General features: G+C 37.1%; 1 long non-coding RNA gene across 1 annotated transcript; it reads right to left on the minus strand.

Moving 5' to 3' along the window:
- Positions 1–13,224: 13,224 nt before the first annotated feature.
- On the minus strand, positions 13,225–17,086 carry LOC131656900 (uncharacterized). The gene is made up of 2 exons (XR_009300366.1): positions 14,901–17,086; positions 13,225–13,472 (listed from the first exon to the last, which is right to left on the minus strand). It is a non-coding gene; the product is annotated as an uncharacterized LOC131656900 (long non-coding RNA).
- Positions 17,087–17,783: the final 697 nt, after the last annotated feature.

The raw sequence follows: 17,783 nt of genomic DNA on the forward strand, positions 1-17,783 counted from the left end.
ACTCATTCATCATTAACTCCCAGTATACGTTGGGAGGAATATCTGCCTGTCTTTGTATCCTTACTGACTGCAGATATATCTCGATTGGAAGTACTGCGTCATGACCAAACGTCAGATGGAAAGGCATTGTATTTGTAGCTTCTTTTGGAGACGTTCGACAAGCCCAAAGTGCTTGGTCCAAAGTTTTATGCCAATTCTTGGGTTTCTTCCCCACATGTTTTTTGATAAGGCCAATTATTATCTTGTTTGCTGCTTCAACTTGTCCATTTGCTTGAGCATAGTAAGGTGTAGAAGTAAATAATTTGAACCCTATTTCTTTGGCGAAGTCTTGCATTTTCCGCCCAGTAAAGACCGATCCTTGATCAGTAGTTATACTTTATGGGATTCCAAATCTGTATATAATATGTTTCTGAATAAACTCAATCACGGCCTCTTGATCCACATTCGCCAGTGGTATTGCTTCGACCCATTTTGTGAAGTAGTCTATTCCTACTAATATGTATCTTTGACCTTTAGACGACTTGGGGTGAATTTCTCCAATCAAATCTAGTGCCCATCCCCTAAAAGGCCAAGGTTTCACTATTGTACTTAATTCGTTTGCTGGGGCGTGTTGGATACCTGCATGTTCTTGACATTCCTGACACCCTTTCGCAAACTCTATGCAGTCTTTTAACATGGAAGGCCAATACATTCCATAACGAAACAGAAGCCATTTCATTTTGTGTCCTGCTTGATGTGCACCACATGCTCCACTGTGTACATTCGAAAGAGCTAAATATGCTTCTGCTTCACCCAAGCATTTCAACAATACACCTTCAGGAGTTTTCTTAAACAATTTGTTTCCCATCAGGAAATATGACAGGGCTCTATACTTTACCTTCCTGTCTGTATCTATCGAAGGATGTTTTAGATAGTTTATTATTGGACTCCTCCAATCTGTATCTGCCAATGAGTCTATGTTTAGTATTTTGAACTCTTCTTTGTTGGCGTAACCTAATTGTGAATTCTCCAAATCACTTGGGGAAAGTTTAGTAGACATTGCTCTCCCTCTTACTTTAATCAATTCTTCTAACTTCTCTTTTGATACCTTGTATCCTGAAGCTAGTTGTGCCAAGTCATTTGCTTCTTGGTTGTTGGTCCTTGAGACGTGTTTTAATTCCACATATTCGAATTTCTTGAGCAACCTATTTGCTATGACAAAGTACATGATCAAATTTTCTTTGATGCACTTGTATTCCTTTGTCAGTTGTTTAATGACCAATTCAGAGTCTCCTTTAATTTCGACTCTGGTTGCCCCCAATTCTATCAAAGCTTCAAGTCCAGCGATTAATGCTTCATATTCAGCTTCGTTGTTGGAGCATAAAGGGCCTTCGATTTTATACTTAAGCTTTGTTGGAATTCCATCAGGAGAAATTATTAGCATTCCAACTCCGGTTCCCTCTCTATGAGTTGAACCATCAAAATATAACTTCCAAGGCTTTAGATCCACATACTGTTGATGACTCTCAACTACTGCATGGTCGACAATGAAATCTGACACAATTTGACCTTTCATCGCCTTGAGAGGCTGAAATATCAGTGAATATTCAGTAAGGGCTAAAGCCCATTTACCAATTCGACTATGCAATATTGGCTTAGATAACATATGTTTAATAACATCACAATAAGACGAAACATAAACATCAACTGGCTTTATATAATACTTAAGTTTGATACAAGAGAAATACAAACAAAGGCAGAGTTTTTCTATCGCGGTATATCTAGTCTCTGCATCATTGAGTACTCTACTTAAGTAATAAATGGCTCTTTCGATGCCATTTTCATCTTCTTCTGCCAACATACTGCCTATTGTTTTATCTGAAGCTGAAATGTATAGGCGCATGTGTTTCTTCCCATTTGGGGAAGATAGAATTGGTGGATGAATCAAGTATTGCTTGATTTTATCAAAAACTTCTTGATGTTCAGCACGCCATTCAAATTTTCCCTGCTTAAGTCGTAGTAGAGGTGAGAAAGCTTGCGTGCGTCCACTCAAATTAGAGATAAATCTCCTTAAGAAGTTTATCTTTCCCAATAAAGATTGCAGTTCTTTCTTCGTGGATGGAGACTTGGTTTCCATTATAGCTTTCGTCTTATTTTGGTTGATTTCTATCCCTTTCTTGTGGACTACGGAACCCAAGAAATCACCTGCTTGCACAAAGAAAGCACATTTGAGGGGATTCATCTTCAGGCCATGTTTCCTCATTCTTTCGAAAGATTGGCTCAGATGATCGAGATGACTGATATCCAAGGTAGATTTTACTACAATGTCATCTATATATACTTGCATGAATGTTTCTATAAAGTCATGGAATATAGAATTCATAGCTCTTTGATAGGTTGCCCCGGCATTTTTTAAACCAAAAGGCATTACGACCCATTCATAAGTACCTATTGCCCCTGGGCAACGAAATGCCGTTTTGGATACATCATCTTCTGCAATAAAGATCTGATTGTATCCAGAATATCCATCCAACATGCTCAAATACTCGAAGCCTGCGGCTGAGTCTACTAGCATTTCTGCCACAGGCATGGGATATTCATCTTTAGGAGTGGCTGCATTGAGATCACGAAAATCTATGCATACTCTTAATGAACCATTCTTTTTAATTACAGATACTATATTAGCAATCCATTCAACATACCTTGTAGTTTGGATGAACTTGCAACGTAGAAGCCTTTCGACCTCTGCTTTAATCTTTGAATGAATATCCGGCGCGAACCTCCTGGGAGTCTGCTTTATAGGTTTCTTCCCTTCTTTTATTGGTAATTTTAGTTCGACCAAATCTCTTCCTAGCCCAGGCATCTCATCATAATCCCAAGCAAAACAATCTTTGTTTTCTTTTAACATTTTGATGACCGTCGCTTTTAGTGCTGGTTTTAGTTTCGCGCTGACGTACGTTATCCTCTTTTGACCTTCGTCTCCAAGATTTACTTCTTCGAGTGGATCTTGGGCTAACATCTTTATGTTTGATGCCATTGGGTCCTTTTCGAATCCCAGAGGCTCTTCATCGTAAATTGCGTCTAACCTTTGACTCGATTCCTCTCCTACGATCTCTTCGACTTGAACCGGATCTCCAAAGGATTTAGAACTCGTATGTATCTCTGGATCTGTCACTTCTTTTTTGGTTAGAACTGTGTTAATCATTACATTTGATAATTCGGCTTCGAGAGCCGCCTTTCTTTTGTTCTCGGCTACGTAAGCCGAAATCTTTTCGAAGAAGGAGGACTCAGACATTATTAATGTCGTCGTCCCAGCCTGTTGGCCGTATTGGTGGATAATTCTCCAATGGTGCTGTATCTGTTGGGCCATCCATGATCTCTCTGTCCCACTGGAATCCATTTGGGTGTAGAGTTAAATAGTACAACGCATTCTTATTTGGGGTATACATCTCCTCCGCAGCATGACAAGGACCTATGTTTGCCAAGTTTCTATCGAAGTTAGTTTTATTAACTTGGTTAACTTCAGCCATATAGTAACTCTGATCCCCCTCGATATTCTCTACTATACCATCATCTCTCCAAATGGTTACCCTCTGATGCATTGTTGAAGGCACAGCTGCAACTCCATGGATCCACTCTCTCCCAAGCAAAAGGTTATAGTTTGCTCTTGCTGGTATAACCATAAACATAGTTGGCCTCGTGACTGATCCCACGGTTAAATTCACCTGAACAACTCCTAGTGTTTGTCCTATCTTGCCTTCGTAGTTAGATAAAACCATATTGTGTGGCCTTATATCAGTATCGAACATACCAATTCTTTTCAGCATGTATTGGGGCATTAGGTTCACTGCTGCCCCCCCATCGACTAGGACTTTATTAATGCCAACATTTTCAATTTTTGCTCTTATATAGAGTGGTTTCAAGTGATTTCGCATACCTTCATCGGGCCTCTCGAAGAAAGCGTTCTGCTCTTCAACTGCACCATTATTCAGCACATAGTAACACACAGGTCTGTGTTTCGCCATTTCTTCGATATCAGCCTCTTCGCAGTCTTCGACTTCAGTTTCCTGATTAAACTCATGAGGGAGCACAGATACAACGTTGCAGTTGAGGTTTATAGATGACACCCCATCAGAATCGAAATCATTTGTCATTCTATCTTCTTCTTTCCAAGAACTGGAACGCATCTTTTCTTCTTCATCCAAGATCTTTTCAGCTTCGAATAGCCTGCATTCCACCGGAGGTTTGCTTGACTTTTCCCCCTGATGTGGGACTTGGTTGCTACTAGACTCTCCAGCTTCTCTTGGCCTATATTCCCTTTAAGCTTTTTTCATTCTCTGGTGCCTTCTCCACTGGGATCGGGACATAGGATTTTTTCCTTTGTAATTCTCCAATCGATACATCTCTCGATTCGGTTTTTGGAATTGCTTCCTATATGCCATTGCAGTCCTTCCTCCTTGGTCCCAACTTCGCCATTTGTTGGTTCTTGCACCAGCTTGCACCCATCTGTCCCTGGGTACATCCGCAGGAACTTTGAATGTTACCCTTTGAGCTCTAGGATGTGGGCTATCAGGTCTTTTCGTTGGGGTCCATATGTCGAAACTGTATAGGTTAGGACGCAATCCCTGAGTTTCTCGACCCATGTAGCAGTACACACGTTCGAATGATCGTGCCAGCATTTCATCATAGACTGCCCCACATCTGGGACAGAGTGCAACTTCAGTGTTTTCCCTGTGACATCTGACAAAAAATCCCACTAAGCTTTCCTCCATCTTTAGGTACACTTGTAGCAGAGGGTTTGGTTCTCTCCCAGGGTGTTCCCATCTTTCGCGTCGAGCCCTTTCGAAGTTAGCTTCGACCCTTCGATTCAGCATGATCGAACATCTTGGACACATCCATTGTTTTCCGTCATTCCTTTCATGGCAATTCCAGAGGTAGTCCTTGAGGCTTTCTCCTTTTGGAGAAATTTCAATGCCCCCCTTTTGCCTTGACAACCATGTCTCCAATTCGCCAAATTCAGACACTGGACGTCTGGCGCTGACCATGTTAACAACTGCTGGAGGAACTTCAGAGATCTGGATTTTCTGGAGCTTCATCCTGAGGTCTTCAGTGGCCTCGTTGTTCTCTCCCCTCGAACCTTCAGTTATCTCTGTCTTGGAAGATTCTTCAACATCAGTATTGAAGATTGCGTCATCATTTAGGCTTTCAGTGGCCTGCTCTCCATTGAACACCGTTTTAGTTTCCGTAACTTCGACTTCAGATGCCTCTACCATGTTGATATCCAATGGCTCACAGAGGCTAGCGTTAGCAATGTTCAGAGGATTTGTGTCGACCCTCATGTGGCTCTTGGTCTTGTCAGCAAATTTCAACCTCCCATCTTTGATAGCATTTTGAATTAGATCCCTGAAAAGAAAACATTGTGAGGTTTTATGGCCCAAAAAACCATGATATTTACAAAAACCTCTCTTCTTCCGTTGTTCTAACGGAGGAATTTTGGAATTTGGAGGCAGTATCATTTGGCCATCTTTTACTAGTAAATCAAATATTTCATCACACTTGGTGACGTCGAATGTGTAAGTTTTCTTAGGGAATCTATCGTTCTTATCGCTTTCTACTGGGTTTTTTCCATTTGCAGGGTTGAGTAGTTTGCAGGCATAAGGTGGTGCTTCCTTTAGTTCAGCCAAATCTATTTCGACTTCTTCAGGGTTGTATGAGTCGTTAAAAGACTCGTCATCAGCGTCCTCCGCTTCGACGTACGCTACCCTTTCCTTTTTATAGTTTTTATTTGCCTTAGCCTTTTCTGCCTTCAAGCGTTCGACTTGTCGAACCCTATCTGCCAACTGGGCCATATCCCTAAGGTATTGAGTATCTAGTTTCTTCCTAAATGAATAATCTAGACCACCCGCAGCCATTTCGACTAGTTCATGCTCTGGGACTGTTGTGAAACACCTTGATTTCAACAGTCGGAACCTATTTAAGTAATCATCAATTGGTTCTGTAAACTTCCTCTTAATACTGGCCAATTCTTTCAGACTTATCTTGGTTTGACCCATGTAGAATTGTTCATGGAACAACCTTTCTAAGTGTGCCCAAGCATCTATCGAATTTGGTGGCAAAGTTGTGAACGAAATGAAAGCATTCTTTGTTAGCGAACTAGGGAAATATTTGATCCTTAAATCCTCGTTCCCCGCTAAGTCTCCTGCCTCTGTCAGGTATCTGGCAATATGTTCCACAGTCGACTCGCTAGTTTCGCCTGAAAACTTTGTAAACTTGGGTACTTTAGTGCCTCTAGGCAACTCTGTTTGCATGATATAATCTGATATAGGGGATGTATAATTTGGACGTCGAAGTCCAGTACTAAGGCCATTATTGGCCATAACCCTTTCTATCATGGCAGTTAGGTTATTTTCTGTAGCCAAATTTTCTCTTCTAACTCTCTGGACGATTTCATCTGGGTGTTCGTTCCTACCCACTATCCTTAATCTGGGTCGTTCTTCCTCCATCTCCTGTTGAACAGGAACAGCTCTTTGATTCAAAGCTTCCAAATCTATTACTTGGTTCCCTTCGATTGCCGCTGTTCTTTGTGGGGCAACTACATTATTAGTAGTTGTCCTAGACGGAGGGACCACATCTTGAATACGTTCCATAATGGGTCCTTCTTCTCGATACAAGGGCTGCTTGTCTCTTCGTCTAGGTGGTGGAACTCCCATGAAATCTGCCATTCGATTCATTTGAGATGATATCTTTTGGAAAATCTCCACATTCTCTCGATTCGTACTAGTAATATTTGTTGCTAGCGGATTCAAAATTGAAGCCAGTTCCTTGGCCAAGACCCCTAACATATCATGGTTGCTTGCATCCATTTCTTGTCGGAATGCTGCTTGATTACTTGTGGTGAAATTGGGTATTTGGGTAGAGAAGCCAGTATTTTGTGCACTTCGACCCACTGAACCGACATTTGGCGAAAACGTCGCATTGTTAGTTGTAGTGTATGTAGGTCCTGCTCCTCGTACGCCTGTTCCATATGGATATGGCATTCCGTATGGGTAGTTTGGCCTCCATTCGAACGCAGAGTTCGACCCTGGGTTGAATAAGTTATTTGCAGCATTTGTCGAGAAAAGTGGTATCTCGTTTGCGCTTGTAGATGCAGGTGCGGTAGTCGACACTGAAACTGGAATAGTCCCTGATGGTTCTGTATTATTCTCAGGTATAGCCTGGGAACTATCCGTGGGTCTCGATCCATTTGGACCCGGTGTCTCCCGCGCTCCTTGAGTTGAAGTCGAAACGTGCGTAGAATTTGCCGCTCCTGATCCTGAGCCTTGTGGGGATCTTGATTTCCCCCTGCATTGGTCGTGACGACCATTTTCCTGTTGTACCTTCGTTTGGGAATCGGTTGTGCACTGTTTGTTAATTTACCGTTCCTAAGGTTCATACAAGGTCTTGATATTGACTAGACAAAAATAAAACAATTGATTAAAAACAATCTGCTTGACACTGTCCCACTGGGCGTGCCAATTTGTTTACGGTGATTTCCGGTAAACAACCGCTAGTCTTCCAAACTATAATAAATATGAATTGGTTACTCGCAGGATCGACTAGATTGATCCTAGGACATAGTCAAAAAGATTGTTATTGATGGTCATTCGAACCATATCTACGATTCATCTTGTCAATAAGAATTACTTCGATCGAAACAAACAAAATTAGCAATCACTTCGTTATACACGTGAGTATAACTTCAGCGAAAGGTAAGTCAAGATAAAATATGAGACAAAACTGTAAAAGTGCAGAAATCTTAAAGTGCAGAAATGTTAAATACTTCAAAGATAAATGACATGAAAATAATGAGTACGAAAACGTAAATGGCAAGAAGTAAATGGCAAGAAGTAAATGGAATGCAATAATATTGAAAGATACTTGAAAATAAAGGGAAAATACACATGTATTAAAATGGTGGTGTCATACGTACATTTCTCAGCGAACTCTTTCTCTTTAACACTTGATACTTGAGTAATATGTGAGTGATTTGTACAAAATGAACACACCGAATCCTAACATTAGAACCCTTATTTATACTAGTTTCGACCTTAACGGTCCTACGCTAATCTAATGCCACGTTTCTCATAAGACCCTCGGGAACGCCATCTGTCTTTAGACAGTTACGAAACCGTCTTCGAATTTCAAATCCTCCCGCCTAAGTCCTTCTTCGACACGTGGCAGTGTATTTAACATTAGAACACTACAAAAGCACGCTAAGTGTCAATACTTAACATATTTCACGAAATCTGTCTAAGTCTTCGAAGACATATACTCCTACTAGCTTCAGCATTCACTATCTTCGTTATAACTTAGAAATCTTCGTTCTCGAAGCATGGCCATCACGAGCCATTTTTATCTTCAAAGATGGTCATCAGTAACCATCCTTCCTTCGATTTTTATCCTTCGAACCATGTTTGCAAAACGAAATCTTCAGCTAACAATTACACAAGTCAATAAAACATCAATCCCCGGAAACGACGACTTTTTGCTGAAGCGGTAAAGCTGCAAGCAACAAAAGTTTTGGAAATATTTATCCGGGAATTTATCGTGTCCATAGAGATTAGTGCTACCGAACTTCCATTCAACAATTTCCGCAATTATGAGTTTGGATTGAATTGTTTAAAGTATAAAAATAGAGAAGTAAATATCAACACAAAAAGAATTCATTCTTTAGAGAGAAATGACTTACCAGGCATGCATATAATCTACTTATCACAAGCTTAAACTTATCGACCAATTGCGTTCAACCTTCAATACTCGTCAAAATCATCAAGCATCGCTCACACCCTAAGTCATTTCTAACCCAAAGTAGATAGAACTACGATATCATCCCAACGACGATCTCTCAGCCAACCTCAACAACACAGTAGACATCCATATCATTTGTACCGACGACCTCTCAATCGACACAACTAACATGAAAGCATTAAGCTTCAACACCCATAAAGATTATTCGCTCTAAATCTATCTCTAGAATCTAGAAACTAATAGATATACATCCCTAATCAATATTTGTGAGGTATATGTCTATAACAACCCAAATCCAAACATAAATGAAAAAAGATTAAGAAAGACATCCATAATGATTTGTAAAGCAAATATATTATATAACACCATGATCAATATATATATATATATATATATATATATATATATATATATATATATATATATATATATATATATATATATATATATATATATATATATATATATATATGTATGTTCAAAGTAGATAGACAAACATACCCAACAAAATAGAGTGTACAAAGAGAAGAGAAGAAGAGGAACCAAACATTTTCTAGTTTGTCAACACCAATCAATGAGAAATTCGATCTCTTATCATCAAGATGTAACCCCATTTGATGTTTCTAGCCTCTCTCTACCGAAAAATGAAGTTTGGTGGAGTTGGGAACAAATACCCCAAAACCATAACCTAAAACTGTGTATTTTTCCCCTTTTAACGCATTTCTTCCCAGCAAGATTCGTCGGGCGAGCTTGACATTCGCCTGACGAATGACATAACTTGAGAATCGTAACTCCGATTTGCGCCTAGTTTGAAGCTTTGGAAAGCTTATTCAATTCTCTTTCTAGCAATAACAAAATATCAACCAAATTGTTGATTTTTTATTCTTTGATTTTGAGCCTTATTCGTTGATAAGTTGGTTTTGTTGCTCAAAATCGTGCGTTTGGAGCCGTTCTTCGACACTTTATTGCTCATGCTCCAAATATGCCTCAATACCTACAAAATGAATAGAAAACTATAAAACGGTACACAAATTAATTAAAACACGAGTATGAACAAACTAAACATATTTACACACAAAAGGTGGGATTATTCAACGGAATTTACACAAAAACACGATAAGTACCATAAAACTATATATACAAAAACATGACAAATTAGCACTTATCAGTTACATATTAGAGCACAAACGCCGACTCATAAAATAAGAAGATCAATCGCTTCGGGACTTTGCAACCTCAGACTACTCCTGATTATCTGCACGATACCATATAAAGCATCATTCCAACAGAAGGGTGAGATATCACAACAATATAATAGATTATATAATAATAAGTATGCAACAAATATATCATGCAGGTTATACCATCGGCAGCAATCCAAGTACATGATAATTACACAAGCATACATAATTTGTCAATACACGGCATATAATTCATTCTTCAATCATACAACTCAACATCATGTAAAGCATTCATCTTCATGCTATGGGACTGACATTGAATCTATGCATGTGGTACTAATAGAGGATAAGCTCTCTCCATAATGCCAATTAGGGAAGCAACAGCACATAAGCCCTCAACAATTTGCAAATACAGGCCAACAACAGGGCATAAGCCTTCAACAATGTATGCATGCAACTCTAACATACAACGTCATAATCATGCAATTACAGAGCATAAGTCCTCAATGTTCTTCCATTCTTGGCCAACAACAACATCATCATACAGTATATTATGCAATTTATTCACACTTCATTCAAATAATATCATTACCCCAATCACAATAACATTCATCGCTTTTTGTACTGCACTGAAAAGCAAGGCATAAGCCTCCAAAAGAAAAACAATTCTTTTATGATATCAAAATTATTATCATATTAAATAAAATATTGTTAGGTTTCCAATGCTCCAAACGGCGCTTCAGACGAACACCTGAGTCAAAAGTTATTAATTTTCAAAGTTTGGAAAAACTGGAGCTTCAGTAAGGCAACCGGTTACCTCAAATAATGTAATCAGTTACATCACCTTCCTCAGCCTCTATTATGCAAATTTTTGACCATGTAACTGGTTACCTCAAATTATGTAATCGGTTACATCACTAACTCAGTGCCAATATTTGTAAAATTTTACAATGTAACAGGTTACCTCAATGTTACACTCTGCGGTGTTAGTTCACAAACGATACTCATATCCCTTAACTACTCGATCAATTCTAATTCTTTAACCACCATAGCCGACATATGTTATGATTTTCGACTTAAAGCATTCACTGCCACATTAGCTTTACCCGGATGGTAACTTAAATCAAAATCTTAATCTTTTAATAGTTCCAACCACCTTCGTTGCCTCATATTTAGTTCCTTCTGGTCGAACAAATACTTCAAGCTCTTATGATCACTAAACACTTCGAATTTGGAGCCATAAAGGTAATGCCTCCAAATATTTAGCACAAAAATCACTGCAGCTAGTTCGAGATCATGAGTAGGATAGTTCTTTTCATGAATTCTCAACTGTCTCGATGTGTAACCCACCACTTTATCATTTTGCATAAACACACCACCTAAACTCAATTTAGAAGCATCACAATATACAATAAATGATTCTTCAGGATTAGGTAATATCAAATTCAGAGTTGTCGTCAATTTCTTCTTTAGCTCGGTAAAACTTTCTTCACACTAACATCCCACACAAACTCGCTGCCTTTGCAAGTCAGTTGGGTTAAAGGAATTTCTAACTTAGAAAAACCTTCAATAAACCTCCTGTAATAACCAGCCAAGCCTAAAAAGCTTCTAATCTCCGTAATAGATTTTGGAGCTTCCCATTACAACAATGCATCTACTTTGGAGGGGTCTACAATAATACCACCACCTGAAATAACGTGAACAAGAAAACTAACCTTTTCCAACCAAAACTCACATTTCGATAACTTAGCATATAATTTCTTATCTTTTAACACTTGGAGTACAATTTTGCATTGAGAGTGTATGCCCTATTGGTACCATATGAATTTGCATAATCATTGGTCTAGTTGCATTTTACATGATGGTGAATGATGATGAGTTGGTTGGTGATAAATTCTTGTATAAATGATGATGTGATGATGAGTGATGTAATGTGGAATAATTATATACTACTTGTTGATAAATGATGTTAACATTTTGTGAAGTGGTGAATTATGTATGATTCTATTCTCATATACTTATTTTCATAAGCTTCTTTATATTTTTATGATATCCCACCCCTTTTGTTTGAATGTTGCCTCCACGTGGGTAACGTGCAGGTAAAGAGGATTAGTGCACCTTTGAAGTAGCTTGGAAGATGTTGATCTTCCTGCTGCTTATGTCGAATCGGGTTGTGCTCTGATACGTAACACTGGGGGTGAACACTTAGTTACTCTGGTTGTCTTTGATGATTTTTTAGATTCTTATGAACATTGTATTATTTAAATAAATGTTGTTTATGTTGGGTGCAAATTATTTGATAATATTATGTGAATCTTTCTGCTTCCTAGTAAAATGAGAAGTTAAGAATTATGAATTTTTGTTTTGGTTCATCCATATAATGTGTTATGTATCTATTTAAATAATTGAGCAAGTCTAATATGTTTTGAGAAGTGTGACCTCCTAATTGCATGTTTATTATTTGGACAAATTACTCAAATTTTATATTAATAAACACCAGGGAAATCAGGGTGTTACAATTGGTATCAGAGCATGTCGGTCTGTCTGGACAAGTTGTTGAGTCAATATAGTGTGATAGTTGAACATTGTCGACGTGTTGTTACTTAGTATATGATGTGTGTGTGGAACATTGTCGGTGCTTTCTTGCTTTCTAATCATTTGTTGCAGGAGTGAGATCAAAGAAAGTGGGGGAGAAGCTTGTGCTACTCTGAGATGGGTTAGGTGGGAACAGTTGGTTCAGTGGTACGTGGGTTGCATAAGTGCACATGTTGGTAAGACTACGTTGTTTTTCGATTTCGAAGGAGGTACAAAATCGGGATTTATATCTAATGGTCAGGTCAAAGTGTCCTTCAGATGGAATGATCAGATATTTATGTTGTGTGCATCTCTAGGATTGGTGGGCAATGTTATGACTATGGTGTGGCCTTTGTGTGTAAGTCCTTGTGTATTTCTGGGAATAATTGCGACTTCTCGTTAGAGCGAGATGTTGGATTAATTGGAGGTTATCCTTGGGATGAACTGTTGGAAGTTAGCCAAGTGAATTACGAATTATTTTGATGAGTCGATGTTGATTCTTGGGGCGGAAGATAAATATTAAGCAAGTAGGATAGCTGTAACACCCCAATTCTACCCGCGGAATTTAAATAAAATCAGAGTATAAAAATTCACAAAAATAAGCAATTGAGGTATCACATATTCATTCTCAAAGACAAATCACCTTGTCGCATAAAGCAGATACATAGCATTCACAAATACGGAGGAACCAATGACAACATAATGGTCTTTAACATAAAACAAATTCCATAGAAGTGTAACGGGAACTCAACAATTAGTTCAAGAAGTCATAGCGTCATAATTCAACAATTAACATAATTAAAGTGGCAATCTTAAAAGACAACTCAATTATTTGCCAAAACATAATAATTCAAAAGCAAGTAAATCAATGCGTTTGTCCCCCGAGTGCTACGTATCAGAGTGACAACGACTCAAGACCAACTCGGCTAACCTCCTCTCAATGCGAATCACCTGCATGTTACCAGTATAAAGGCAACAGCGAAACAAAGAAAGGGTGAGATATCAATTCATATAAGTCAGCGCATGTTAAATCATATATCAGAAATTAGACATATTCGGTTAATCGCGTTCACAAGTATTAATATCATCATTCTATTCTTAAATTCACAAACTCGCATCGTCACATAATTGCATCAATTATCAAGTCACAAAACACAATCACAATACATTTACAAAACGTCACAATTATGAATCACGTAAGACACATGGGACATGACTCATGTATATGCATGTGGTACCAATCGGAGCTTCATCCCCCGTTACCAATTGCCCAATTCAGAGGCACAAGGCATAAGCCTTCGTCACTAATTTGCCAATCCAGGCCGTCACAATATATATGCAAATGTATGCGACTCGATGAACCGAACATCACATAACACCATCATCATCATTTACTTCACAAAAATATTCATCACAAGGCACACGCCCATATCACAATTATTACCGATTATTAAAGGTAATTGTAATACGGTGAACAGAAAAAGACCTTTTGAAAAGATTTTGAGTTCGGGGGGTAAGTTATACAAAGGGAAGGTGTAAGGCACCCTTTGTATCCATGGTTATCCATGGGCTCTTAATTGCTTAGCTCACTTTTGAATTGTTTGAAATGTTTGAAGTGTGAATAAGAAAAGATTTCGAAGAAGAACTTTAGCTTGTAAATAAGCGTAGTCTTTTTTAATTTGATTTTGAAAAGAGTGGGAAAAGGATTTTTGAATTTAGAGCAAGCAATTAGTAGCAACTACCCTAAGTTAGAAAAATTGTTCTTTTAGTCTTTCGGGCGAAAGGGTCTATCCATAACATAAGAGGGTGGGAAGTCTTTCAATTGGATTTGAAAGGATCATCGAGAGTATCGTTCGCCATAAGACTGTCCCTACCATAAAGAGGAAGGTAGTCTAAGGGAAGGATATAATAGTCATTAACTTAGGCATCATGCGAGGATACCTTAACAATAAGGACGATCTTTCTTTATAAGGCAACTCGAGGGAGTTTCAATAACTTTAAAGGCAACACTTGTTTTAGGTATCCTCGGAATCGAGGGACTTGACTATTTTAAGGCATTATCAATAAGGCAACAAGGCAACAGTAATAAGGCAACAAGGCAACCAGATGGATTACCCTAAAGGTGTGTGTGTGGCACAATCAGGTGGTTAACTTCGATGATATTTATCTTGTAAATTAGTGATCTAAATTCAGTTAATAGTCTTGCACTCCCAAGGATTACTAACCACGCAGTTAATATCATACAGAAATTAAAAAGGCAGAAAATATAAAGTCGGAAAAGAAAAACCTAAACTATTACAATAAACACCGGTAGGCAGCTATTACAAGGCTTTGGGGCAGTTACATGACAGAGGAAAAAATGAGCGCGAAAATAAAAACCTGATTCAGTGTGGTGGAGGTCTATGGTGGAGCAGCGCGTTCTGGTCCTTTAGAATAGATAAACAGCTCGAATGTACCTCGCAATAAACAATATAATGGTGAAAATATGAACAAGTACGAATTAAAATTATCAAAATGAAAATCTAAATAATAGTCATATTAAATCCTAAAAGAGAAATAAAAAATCAAACAAATGTATTTTTTTTTGTGTTTTTATTATTATTATTATTATTATTATTATTATTATTATTATTATTATTATTATTATTATTATTTTTGCATATCCTTTTATGGTTTATTAATTAAAGATTTATATACATATAAATTATAGATTATATACAAGTTAATTTGATCCGGGAGTAATATATTTACAAATTGGATATACTAATTAAAAGAATGATTTAGTAATAATTAAAAAAAAATGAAAAGAAAACAATTAGAATTTGAAACGTAGTGACAAACCCTTTCTCATCTTATTTTCTTAATAATTAATGGTTAGAATTTTGACAAATTCAAACACCAGGTCACCTAAGTAGTGTTTTAAAAACCGGACCGGTCATCGAACCGGTGAGGGTACTAGGTCACTGGTTTATCGGTCGAACCACTGGGTCACTGGTCGAACCGCACGACCAAACCGGATTAAACCGGATAACTCGGTTGAATAGACCTGTCATTATATAGGTATAAAACTGGTCGAACCGGATGATTCAGTCTTTAAAAAAATATAACTAGCTTTTAAATTTTTTAAAAATATCATATCATAAATTCACAATTTCATAACTTAAATTCAAATTTTAAACAAAGGTATCACACATAACAAAATAGTAAAAAATTACAAAGTCTAATTACAACATAATCTAATTGAATAGTTTCACTAACGAAAAAAAACTATGTGAGAATGCTATTTAAGTAATACACTACTAAATATATTTAAAAAAAAGTTAAAAAAAAAAAGTTTAAAAGAAATGTTAAAAAAAAAAATTTTAAAAAAAATTTAAAAAAAAGTTTTAAAAAAAAAACAATTAAACCGCCGGTTTTTCCGGTTTTCACCGGTTCCCACCGGTTTGATGGCATACCCGATCTGACTATTGAACCAGACCGGTTACCTGGCCGGTTCCCGGTTCGACCGGTCCAGTCGGGTTTTTAAAACACTGCACCTAAGAGATAAATGTCAACTGGCATTTTAAATAATTAAAATAAAAACAACCTAAACTAATAGTATTCACAAAAGTGTAACAGAGGGATAGCCCTCACGTTCATTATTTCCTCTTCCTCACAATAGAAGAGACAGCTTTTTCTTTACTTTTTATATTTTTAAAATTAACCAGTCATAATTTGACACGTGACATGGAAGGCATGGAAAGTTAGAACAATAAAAACAAATAAGTTAGAACAAAAACCAGGTATCAGATCTCCTTTTTTCTTTTTACGGTTCCCTTCTTCTTTCCATTCTCCATGAAAGTAGACCAACCTACAAGATTTAACACACATCAGCCCAAAAAAGGTACAATTAAATGAAGGTATTACCGGCGGTTTTCGGTGGTGAGTGCGGCTGGAGGTTGTTTTCGTTGGTCCAATCGGAAGGGAGTCATTCGCCGGATCTGGAGGAGGCTGCCGCTGTTGTGCGTTGTTGTTCGCGGAGGCTTCTGGTCGGAGTCAGTTTGTGCGGCAGTCCGGCCGGAGGTTCCACGGTGGTGGCGCGATTTTAATTTCGTCGAAGCGGTGGACGATCTGAAACACGTGATCGTGGAAAGGTCCTCGCGGTGGTTTTCGAGCAGCTTAGTTTTCTACTTCTTCTTCTACTTCCTGCAAAAAAAAAAAAAAAAAAGCTTTATACAAATAGTGTTAATGTTATTTGTGGTGTAGTGGTGATGATGTTTAAATATTCATGGTTTGAAATTTAGATATTGAAATTGTATGATTATGGATTTTTGTTTTGACAGACTTGTGAAGGTTTTGGTTAGATAGAATGTTTGGAAAAGATGGTGATAAAAGCTGAAAATTGTTAGCTTGTTGTAATCAAGAAACAGTTAGGAGAGATTTTTGTGTTAGAAAAATATGTGAGAGTGTAGAAGTTTTGTACGTAAGTAAAAGAAAAATTTGTGAATGGAATTGTTAGAGGTGGAGAATCCGAGTTTTTTTGTTCTGTGCATGGGAAGATAAGGGTTAGCGGTTGGAGAAAATAGGTTAGGATTTGTTAGTTGTCTATAGTGTATACAAATGTTAGTATTTATAAGAAAAAAATTAGGTTAACAAATAAGGAATGGGATGATCAAATATCAATCAATTTTAATTAAAATATAATTTGAATTTTTATGATTAATTGATATTTTTCTAAAACAAAACCTACATGTTCCCTAAGATATGAAAATATGCAACCAAATTAAATGTTTCTTTTTTTGAATTTTTTTCTATCAAATGCATAAAATAATAAATTACAATTGAAAATTAATATTTAAAATATAAATTAAAATGATAAACGAAAATTAGAATTAAAAACTTCTTTTTTTGGATTTTTTGAATATCTTATGATTTTTGGTGATTTTTTGACTAAAAAATGCATAAAAGTGAAAATTGACTATTTTAAAAAATGCCTATTTAATTAGTGCGAAAATTAATTTAAAATAATAAAAAATTGCAATTTTTATGAATTTTGAATAATAGAAATAAAGTTAGAATTAAAATTAGAAAACAAATAAAAAGGAGAAATGTTAGAAGTGAGATTCAAGTCCGAGACCTCTCGCTCCTGTACCTTTTAACCTCAAATTCTTACCAACTGTACTACGTCACTTATTCGAAATAAAATGACGTTTACAAATGTATGAGGGCAAATTTTGGGGTATGACAGTAATACACTTCACACATAATACAACAACTTCATAT

Source organism: Vicia villosa, linkage group LG3 (genome assembly GCF_029867415.1).
Source record: "Vicia villosa cultivar HV-30 ecotype Madison, WI linkage group LG3, Vvil1.0, whole genome shotgun sequence".
Lineage (NCBI taxonomy): Eukaryota > Viridiplantae > Streptophyta > Magnoliopsida > Fabales > Fabaceae > Vicia > Vicia villosa.